We start from the raw sequence: 10773 nt of genomic DNA on the forward strand, positions 1-10773 counted from the left end.
AACTAAAACAGAGTAAATGCAGTCTTATTATATGCATGGATGCATTAATGCAATCATCACTACAAGAAAAACTGGCAAAGGTTATGGCAAAAAACCATAGTAAAAGCCCTTTTGCTACGGATATGATCTGTAGCACGTCCATCGCTATTGGTGGGGTAGAAAAAGGTATAGCTACGGATTATATCCGTAGCGATAGATACCAATAGCTATGGATATAATCCGTAGCAATAGATACCAATATATACGGATTATATCTGTAGCAATTGATACCAATAGCTATGGATTATATCCGTAGCAACAACTTTAACTACCGCACCAATAGCGATGGACGAGCTACGGATCATATCCATAGCAAAAGCGATTTTATCCATAGCAATAGATATAAAAAACACCAATAATATCCATAGCAATAGACACTAATAGCTACGGACAAAAGCCGTAGCTATAGCTACGGATTATATTTGTAGCTATTTTTTTTAAAAAAAAATTGTAATAATATGACCAGTTTCCATTACAAGAACCTGCTGTGATTGATAACTCATCTAAGCTTAATGCTGATAGAAATAGTACATAAAATGCAATCAGAAAAAAAAATGATGCATTTATTACAAATAGCAATCAAATCATACAATGTATCCTACATTCACATTTCTAAATAAACAATACTTCACTTTGCTCAACCTATCATAAGAATTACAACTAAGGCGTGCCCTCATGTGCAAGAAACAAATACACTCCAACACAGTAAACACCCTCCATATGCATTCAATAATGCTCACGTTTTTATAGAATTTTCTTCCTTCAGAAGAACAATTTCAGCAAATGCAGAAGATAGAGCTTCTTCTTTCGTTGAAATTGCAAATGTAACTTTTATGGACTTCGACATAAGATCACTTTCAAGTTCTGAAACATTTCCCTTGAGAAAATGAATTTCATCCTCCACTGACTTCTTTAGCTTCTCAGCCTGTATAAAACAGCATTTGAAGACACAATCAAACAAGCATACCTTTGTACACATCTCGAAAGGAAGAAAGACAAAAAAAAAGCACTTATATATGAAGAAATAAAAAATTTACCTACAAATCTTCAAACTATGGCAAAATCCAACATGAGTAATGTGTTCAAACCTAGGATGGACTTTTAAACTCAAAGCCTAGGTTTAGGTTAAGGTTATAGGTTTAGGTTTAGGTTTTAGGTTTAGGTTTAGGTTATAGGTTTAGGTTATAGATTTAGGTTAGGTTTAGGTTATAAGTTATAGGCTATAACTTTAGGGTATTGAGAATAGGTTAAGGTTTAGGTTTAGGAAATCAGGTTCGGGTTCGGGATCGGGTTTAGGTTTGGGTTTTCAACTTTAGGTTTAGGTTTAGGTTAGGGAGTTGAGATTAGGATTAGGTGTAGGTTTAGGTTTAGGAATTTGAGAATACATTTAGGTTTTAGGTTTAGGTTTAGGTTATAGGCTATAGGTTAAGGTTAGGTTATCGGTTATAAGTTTAGGTTATAGGTTATAGGTTAAGGTTTAGTTTATAGGTTTTGGTTTAGGTTTAGGTTAAGGTTTAGGTTTAGGTTATAGGTTTAGGTTAAGGTTTAGGTTTAGGTTATATGTTATAGGTTATAGGTTATAGCTTTAAGGAATTGAGAATAGGTTAAAGTTTAGGTTTAGGAAATCGGGTTTAAGTTCAGGATCGGGTTTAGGTTTGGGTTTTCAACTTTAGGTTTAGGTTTAGGTTAGGGAGTTGAGATTAGGATTAGGTGTAGGTTTAGGTTTAGGGATTTGAGAATACATTTAGGTTTTAGGTTTAGGTTTAGGTTTTAGGTTATGGGTCAAGGTTATAGGTTTTGGTTTAGGTTTTAGGTTTAGGTTAAGGTTTTAGGTTTAGGTTAGGTTTAAGTTTAAGTTATAGGTTATAGCTTTAGGGAATTGAGAATAGGTTAAGGTTTAGGTTTAGGACATCGGGTTCGAGTTCGGGATCGGGTTTAGGATCAGGTTTAGGTTATAGGTTTAGGTTTAGGTTCTAGGTTATAGGTTTAAGTTAAGTTATAGGTTATAGGTTTAAGTTTAGTTTATAGGTTATAGGTTATAGGTTTTGGTTTAGGTTTAGGTTATAGGTTTAAGGTGTGATTTAGGTTAAGGGTGTGGTCCCTGCAAATACAGATATAAACACGGCCTGTCCAAATGGCCAGGCCCCTCCAATACTGTCTATAGGAAATGGATAGCTTCATCATGGTCATAACAGAGGTCCCCACCTTCCAAGGACCCCCGCTCAACATCCGGATAGCTCCGACGCACATCCGGATCTGCTTCATTAATTTCAAGATAATACATAAACACGAGCCTGTCTAAATTGCCAAGCTACCCATATTGTTGTCCATAGAAAATGGATAGCTTCATCATGGTCATAACTGTAAGTGCTATAGTTTCTATCCCTATGTGTTGTCAAATTTGTAGTGCCAAAATCACTATTATACTCTGTTATATATAACTTGCATAAGTGAAGCTCTCTCAAGGATCAACATACATGAACAAGCTAAGCTCACATCAAGCAAAGCTCTCAAGTACAAGACTCAAGATCTTGAATGAAAGAACTGATCACAAGACAAGACTCTTGAATGCAAGAACTGCTCACAAGACTCAAGCTGAAAAGAAAAAGAAAGTACAAGGCAAGACTCAAGCTGAACTCAAGACTCAAGCTGAAACTCAAGCCACTTTCATGATTGAGCTACTTCAAGGTTTAGTCTACATCAAGACTTCAAGGCTCATTCTTCATGGTCTCTTGTTTCAATGTCCATACTTCATGATTGAGGTTTGTTTGACCATAGGATGACCTTAGAAGTAGGTCATTTCGGATACATAAGTCGAATGTTATTTTACATGTGATTGGTCTGTTCTTCGACTAGTCCTAGGGCTTCTTCGACTAGTCCTAGACTTGCTTCGACCAGTCTAAGAAAATCCTCGACCAGTCGTAAGTTTGTTACATATTCCGGATAAAATCTGTTAGCCTTCGACTAGTCCAGGAATCTGTTCGACCAGTCGTAGGAACAGTGTCGACTGATCTTCGACCAGTCGTAGAATCTACGACTCGAAGTCCAGCGAACTTTTGCAGGACCTACGACCAGTCGAAGGAAACCTACGACCAGTCGTAGGTGACCTACGTAGGAGGGCTACGACCAGTCGTAGAACGGTTTGCGCTTATCCCGCCTAATCTTTCAAATATCTGTTATGGCTTCGACTAGTCGAAGGGCACTCTAGACCAGTCGAAGACCTGACTTCTCACCTATAAATAGTGCACGAATCTCAGAAGAAATCATCGATTTAATTATAGTATTCAAGCCAATCTTCGTCGAACTTCTGAGAGATAATTTTGTGCTCCATCTAAGCTAAGTGTGCTTATTTAATATCTTCTTTCCTTAGCTTTATTTTAATTGATTTTGTTTCTGTTATTCCAATCTGATTTGAAAAGAGGAATTGTTATTCCCTTTCTTTGGAATCAAAATCAATTAAGGCAAGCCCTGTTTGGTTTAATTTAAAATCAATTAGATCTAGAACCATTGTAATCGAGTACTGGACATTGAACTTGGACATTCAATCATCTACTTTGATTTGGTTCTACCGGGCTGCTACAACGAAGAAGATATTCATGTATTTTACATATTGTAAATTCCTTTCTATTATTTTGGTTTCTTTCAAGATTTGCCAGAAAAATCTTGTTATATTGGTTATCTGAGGAAAGCCAGGAAAACTCAGAAGTGGGGGTTTTTTTAATTGTGTAAGCCCACATACAAAGACACAATTGTAAGGGTTTTGGGTGAACCTGGGAAAACCTATCTTTAGTGAACGCTAATATCCCCTGTGTGAGGATATTAGGAGTGGAGTAGCTTTTTGTGTGGCTGTTGGATAACAGTTGGTGAACACACAGGTGAACCACTATAAATCCTTTGTGTTGTGGTTGTTTATTTTATTCTTTTATTTTTTTTTATTCTTTTTGTGGAATGTATGTATGGTGGTGAATGTTGTAATTATTTCAAGCTTTGTGAGAATGTTGTAATAGCTTAGAATTTACTTTCTGCTATTCCTTTATAAGCTTGTTTTTCAATTTCATTTGAAAGTTGTTCCAGCTAGGTTGCCCTGCCATTTTTATGGTGTATGGCTGTCCCTAGAACAATACATCTTTAATTACAAGTTATTTCAATTCAGTTCATATTTGTTTTTGTATTCCTCTTCGATTTGAGACTTGATACAAAGACCTTTCTAGAAATAAGGTTGTCCTACCATAAACTCTGTTTTTGGTGTAAGGTTGTCCTTAGAATAACGTTTGTATCAACCTCTCAAGATCTAAATTTTGAGATTGTTTTTCTTTCCTGCATTATTATTTAATTTGGCTATCATTTTCTTTATTATTCCGCTGTTATAAGTTTTTATTTGGCATTGTCCTATTCACCCCCCCTCTAGGACATATAGCTTGGCCTTTTCAATAACAGCAATTCCCACCTTCCATGGACCCCCGCTCAACATCTGGATAGCTCCGACGCACATTCAGATCTATTTCATCAATATCGAGATAATATATAAACATGGGCCTAGCCATATTGCTGTTTATAGGAAATGGACAACTTCATCATGGTCATAACAGCGGTTCCCACCTTTTAGGGACCCCCGCTCAACATCCGGATAGCTCCGACGCACATCCGGATCCGCTTCATCAATTTCGAGATAATACATAAATACGGGCCTATCCAAATGGTCCGGTCACCCATATTGTTGTCCATAGGAAATGGACAGCTTCATCATGGTCATAACAACAGTTCTCACCTTCCAGGGACCCCCGCTCAACATCCGGATAGCTCCAACGCACATCCAAATCTTCTTCATCAATTTTGAGATAATATATAAACATGGGCCTGTCCAAATGGTCAGGCCACCTATATTGTTGTCCATAAGAAATAGACAGCTTCATCATGGTCATAATAGCGGTTCTCACCTTCCAAGGACCCCCGCTCAACATCCGGATAGATCCGATGCACATTCGGATCTACTTCATCAATTTCGAGATAATATATAAACATGGGTCTGTCCAAATGGCTAAGCCACTTCATCAATGAATCATATAGTATGAAGGAAAGAAGACTCACCAATTTAGCTAGCAAGGAGAGAAAGTGTGAGTGCTTAGAATGTTGCCCTTCTTTGAATAATGGATGCATATTCCACAATGCAATTTGAGAATGAGTAAGTTTTTTAGTTTCTTCGACAATGCATATGGGCACAGATTTACAAATAACGATTTTAAAGATTATAAAACAGAGTAAATGATTATATTAACATTCAAGTATCGATTAAGAAGAAAAATGTAAATGATGATGGGAAAGAAATCTCGATATATTAAATTATTGAAGGACAATGACACATACCAAGACTACGGGTGCTCAAAGCAAGATAACTGCACCAATGTTGTACCTAGCTACATTGACAGAACAAAAATATTATACGAATGAAATGACAAAAAGCCAGGATATCATGGACTAAGAGGAAGATGAGTACCCCCAAGAAAAAACTCATGCCAAGCATATTTAATGCAACGAAGGACTATTGCTCATTTGTATAGAAATAGCAAATGGTGCATTATTGGTGCTAAAGAATGTGCCTGTGGGTAAAGCTATCTTTTGTATAGAAATAGCAAGTGGTGCATTATTGGTGCTAAAGAGAGAATTTCAGAAGTTATACTTTATTGTTCCAAATTGAGGATGTTGGAGCTTTTACTCTTAGTGAAATTCCAACATTCTAGGGCTAAGTGACATTTCCCTTTTGTCAATTCTCATGATGTCTCTTGCCCAATTTGTAACACAGGAAAGAAAAACTAAGAACCATAAAAGGAAGGAATTATATATACCCAACAGGCTGTGCCTTGGTAAGAGTTAGTAAATGAACTACTATTGACATGGGCATGGAATCCACGGGAGGTCCAAATTCACCAATAGCGGACCTCTACTATGGGGACTTCACACTGCATCAATTCCCAAAAATCAAATAACTAAAACAGTGCAATTCCTTAACTGAGGGAGGAATTGAACAAACAAATAATACAAGAGTAGGCAACTTAGTAGGGTGCCTATAAAAAGCAATTATGTCAGAATATGATTGCCCAAGTTTAATTCCAACGAGAAGCAAAAAGACAGAATAGTGGAGAGAGCAAGTCAATGAGGTAAGTTTGTGTTGTTGTTTCTCAAAATCATGGTTCCAAACAAAGATAAAAGCCTTTCATATAATATATGTTAGAACTTGTCTTTAATGATTTTAGATGTGTGTGGATGCACAGAGACAGATCAAGCATGCCGCGCACATTAGTAATAAAGCCACACTTTAGATAAATTCAGTAGAAATCAGGATTTTGGAATGCATACCTCATAGATGTCATCCTTCAGACGTTTACAATTCAAAATCACTGCTCCCAAAATGACAACATGAGGCTAGTGGTCTATCATAAACTTCAATAGATGTTGTTGGTCATTTTTCTTATGCTGCTGCTCGTTAGCACTTGGAGACCGAAGACTGAGGGACCTAGTATACAACACATCCAGCATTTCTCCAGATGAATCCAACATCACAAAAGTAGTTGCTGGCTTTCCGGGGCCCTAACAACAGGCCATGACCCTTGGTGCAACATCATCCTCAGAGCCAGCATCAGTGTCCTTCCACTGATATGGTGCAACAGATACTCTATTCCACAACTATTTCTCATATTCCATAAGCAGCCAGTTCTTGGCTCTTGCTGTCAAGAGGGATTGGGCTTCCTTTTCCATTGAAGGAAGAAGAAAACTAAAGAAAGTGTCCTTCAATATCAACTTCCGCTGCTCGTTCCAAAGCTGAGCAGACTTACTAACTCCATCACTGATGTAATAATCATTTGAGTCACTTATTAACTTAGTTTGAACATTTTTTAGCAATTTTATAGTAACCTGAAGGAGTTTCTCTTCTTTCGCTTTTTGGATAAGAAGCCACTGCATCTTTGAATCGATAGAATGGCCTCTCATCCAACCACTTGACAGTTGCGAACTGATGAAAATAATCTATTGTAGTTTTCCCATCAGGTGTAGGACTAGTTGAGACTATAGCTTTCTCCATGAATATACTGTGAACATGTTTCCTGACAGATGGCTCACAGCTGATCTCTACTGCCGCCTGGAGCATGCAAAAAAAAGAAGTTAAAAATGCCAAGCACAATATGCTATAAATTCCACACAGATATTGAAACTTAAAATTCAGGGCAACATTAAAGTAGAATACATACCATGTGCCTAGCACCTTTGAGCACATCTTGTTTGCTACCTCCCATAGACCAGCCTTACTGCAAATACTATATAGAGATTTTCATTTTGGCCTCTTAAACTGCCCTTCTTCCACTTCCACTTCACATGGAGGGAAATGCAAATTAAAATTTGCATCAACATCATCAACCTCTCTTTCAGACTCGGCAACCTTAAGAGACTCAAGAATAAAGTTGAAAAGTTGTTGATTCAATGCAAGCCTCGTCTCATCGTCAATCCTTCGAGCTTCTTCCTGAAAGCGCTTATTATGGACACACCAGGTGCTTGCCTTGACTTCTTTTTACTTGGTTTCCTCCTCCTAAGAAACAAGATTACCCAGTTAGAAAAAAAGCCACAAGAAATCAGGAATAACCAAAAAATACACATCCCTCATTAATATACCTCACAGGAGCGCCATTGTCATCAACTTCTTCTTCATCCACAATAAAATCTGCCATCTCATCATCTTCACCAATATCCCCATCCTCTTCTTCTGGTTGTTCCTCCTCTTCGGCAATATCCTCAAGTGCTGCCCCTAAAACATTGAGATGGATTCTGTCATTCAATAAAATATGGGGAAAAAACTAGGAACAAAATCAGAGAGATGGTGTCCAAAAGAAACTTCATCATAACCAAATAAGTTGTATGTTCCCAATTCAGTTAACCGGTGCATGAAAATGCAACAAAAATTACACCAAATTGATACTCTGTCCCTGTTTTATGGATGATACACATGCATTGAGAACTTGTACGCATGGCATACAATTAATTCAAACTGAACTGGCCAAATTATGGCTCCAAGTTTAGATGTATTGTGAACTAAAAATTGTATTTACTTGTCTAAAACATCATATTGGTGCACATCTAGCAACGGTTGAAATGAAAACAAAAAAAAAATGAAAAACAAAAAACAAAATTCCAACAGTCCTGTTTCAGCAAAGAAGCATCCACTAATATTGTTCAATCAATCTTATTTTTTGGGATTTGGAGTTAGTTATGGTAGGTTTCATAATTTAAGCTATTTAATTTGAGTTCATGTATGCTTGATGCATGCCACATGTACAAATTTCACTTGCCTGTGTATCAACCATCACCCACTGCCAGAGTATTAAATAACTCCAATATGAAACCGTACTGTTGGATGTCTTAGAGTTGGTGTTTAGAGTATCAGTATTTTTACATGTATCAACCACTGCAGCTCAAAAAATATCAATGTCTTAATGGAAATAATGTAAACAAATGCAGGATTTTTTGAGCCATTTGAGTAAACTCAATGGGGCTCTCCAAGTATAGGCAGAGTTAGTCCCATCACTGATTTTTCCAATGGGCTCGAAATCATGCTGAGTCGACTTAAGTCAACCAAGTTTCAAGTTGAGTCAGCAAGTTTTAGAACTATGGCTAGGGAAACTCATCCATCGTAAACCAACCATTCAGATCCTCAGCCCCATTGTGGAGAAGCACATTCTCAAATCACACTGATTTGGCAATCTTAACTATTTATTTTGCTGACTGAGTTTGGACCTTTGATCCTATTACTTTTAGCTGTCCATTTGATGGATGGATTGGTTGGAGCATGTTCAGACTTTTCATCTAGTGGGACCCACAATTTTGAAAACCCAAATTAGATACACATGCTACATGGATGGATTAATGGTAACAATTTACTGACCAGCAACATCGATGCTTTGAAATATGTACATGAGGAGCTTAATGATTTCATGAACCAATCAAACAGTACTTTAATGGGCCTAAGAAAAAAAACTATCATCAGAAATGGTTAGAATTAGTGGTGTTTGTGGACGTAGTTTGAAGGTTCCCAGTTCCTAAGCTTGATGCAATAGGCGCATTCCAAAATACAGGTGAGATATGCTACTACTTCCTTGAGAGTTAGAATAGAAATGGGAGAGAACAGAAGCCGCATGCCACCCAAAATGCCAAGCCTACCTTGTTAGATCAGAATTCACATAGACTTCGATCACAAGTGCATTTTTTGAAATTATAGGTAAAATGATATGCTTGCCAAGATAATATTAAACTTCACCTGGTAACGCAGCTGTGTATGAACGACTCCAAGATATTGTTTAACCAGTCTTCCGTTGCCCACCTCCCTTTAGCATGGCCCAGATGTTCTAGAAAATTGACACATTTGTGGGAAAGAAAGTGTGTTGGATGTAAATACATGCTGTTTTAATGAATAAAAAACAATGTAGTGGGAAACAATAGCGAAATCAATACGAACTTACAACAATAGGTACCAGGTCTTTGGTCCAGGGGTGATCCACAATAAAAGGGGTAATCTTTCAATGATGGCCCACTGTTTCTGATAATCACTACAGGGGTAAGAAAATTACAAATAGTAAGACTCATGAGATGACATATGTAGAAATAGTGACAAGACTAGCTAGTAATGATAGGAGGCTAAGACATCAAATTATTTATGAAGAACAGGAAAAAACAAAGATAAAATAAATAGATAAAAACTTTACCATCTCAATATTGAACCTTGTAGTGGCAACATTGATCTGTGGGGCTAAAAATACATCAGCTTGCATATAAAAATCTCAAGTTAGTTGGGCCTTTGAGGTCCTCAAATGATAGTAGAAGAAGCCATTGAAATTAACCATAAAGCATTTTAAAAATCCCTCTCAGAAAATGAAGGAAAAGTACACAACTCACCTTGATGCCCATTCTCCCTCCTTCTTTACCCAGGCTTGGGACCGCAATGCAAGGAGTTGCATTGGCGAAGTTAAAAAGGGGCTTTGGCTCCATTTGTTTGTGACGACCAAATGGAGTCTAATATGTTTAAATATAAAGTATAAAATTCATTCAAAATTACAAAAACCAAACCAAACAACATATAGAGTAATAAAAAAAAACAAGCGAAACATCAATATAAAGTGACTAAAAACCAAACCAAGTTCTGAGTTCATCAATATAAAGTAACTAAAGTGCCAAATTAGTTCAAAATTAACCAAAAAAAACAAGCGAAACATCATATAAAGTAACTAAAAAAAGCATCCACACCAAGTTCAATTATAGAGTACCAAATTTGTTCAAATTATCGAAATCTCAAAGATTCCTTCCCCCATTGAACAAGTGATCCCGGCCCGGCCTCTCCAAGTATAGATGCGAACCCATCTTCTTTCCACAAATGAGTGTTAGGATGTATAATCTCAGTCAGGGTAATAACAAAAGCTCCCTCCTCCAATGGTTCGCAATGGACAACTACATTTGGATTAACTTCATATACTTGACCACGAGCAACTACATCACAATTTCCCCAACCAAGCAAGTCACATCTCCTCCAATGGTCACCGCATGATGTATGTGTTTCATCCATGCCATTCATCCATTTTTCTACATCATGTTAGGGCATGAGACCGAAAAAAGGAAGATCCAAATCTTATATGGATTACATAAGACGAAACAATGATTATTGAACACCCATTTATTTTTGGGCTCATGACCCGCGATGAT

At 37.1% G+C, this 10773-nt stretch overlaps 1 long non-coding RNA gene across 1 annotated transcript; it reads right to left on the reverse strand.

Moving 5' to 3' along the window:
- Window positions 1-586: 586 nt before the first annotated feature.
- LOC131251435 (uncharacterized) lies at window positions 587-10009 on the reverse strand. Its single transcript, XR_009173863.1, has 7 exons — window positions 9783-10009; window positions 9540-9626; window positions 7699-9425; window positions 7281-7615; window positions 6394-6541; window positions 5883-5996; window positions 587-964 (listed from the first exon to the last, which is right to left on the reverse strand). It is a non-coding gene; the product is annotated as an uncharacterized LOC131251435 (long non-coding RNA).
- Between the last annotated feature and the right edge of the window lie 764 nt (window positions 10010-10773).

This window comes from Magnolia sinica, chromosome 7 (genome assembly GCF_029962835.1).
Source record: "Magnolia sinica isolate HGM2019 chromosome 7, MsV1, whole genome shotgun sequence".
Classification (NCBI taxonomy): domain Eukaryota; kingdom Viridiplantae; phylum Streptophyta; class Magnoliopsida; order Magnoliales; family Magnoliaceae; genus Magnolia; species Magnolia sinica.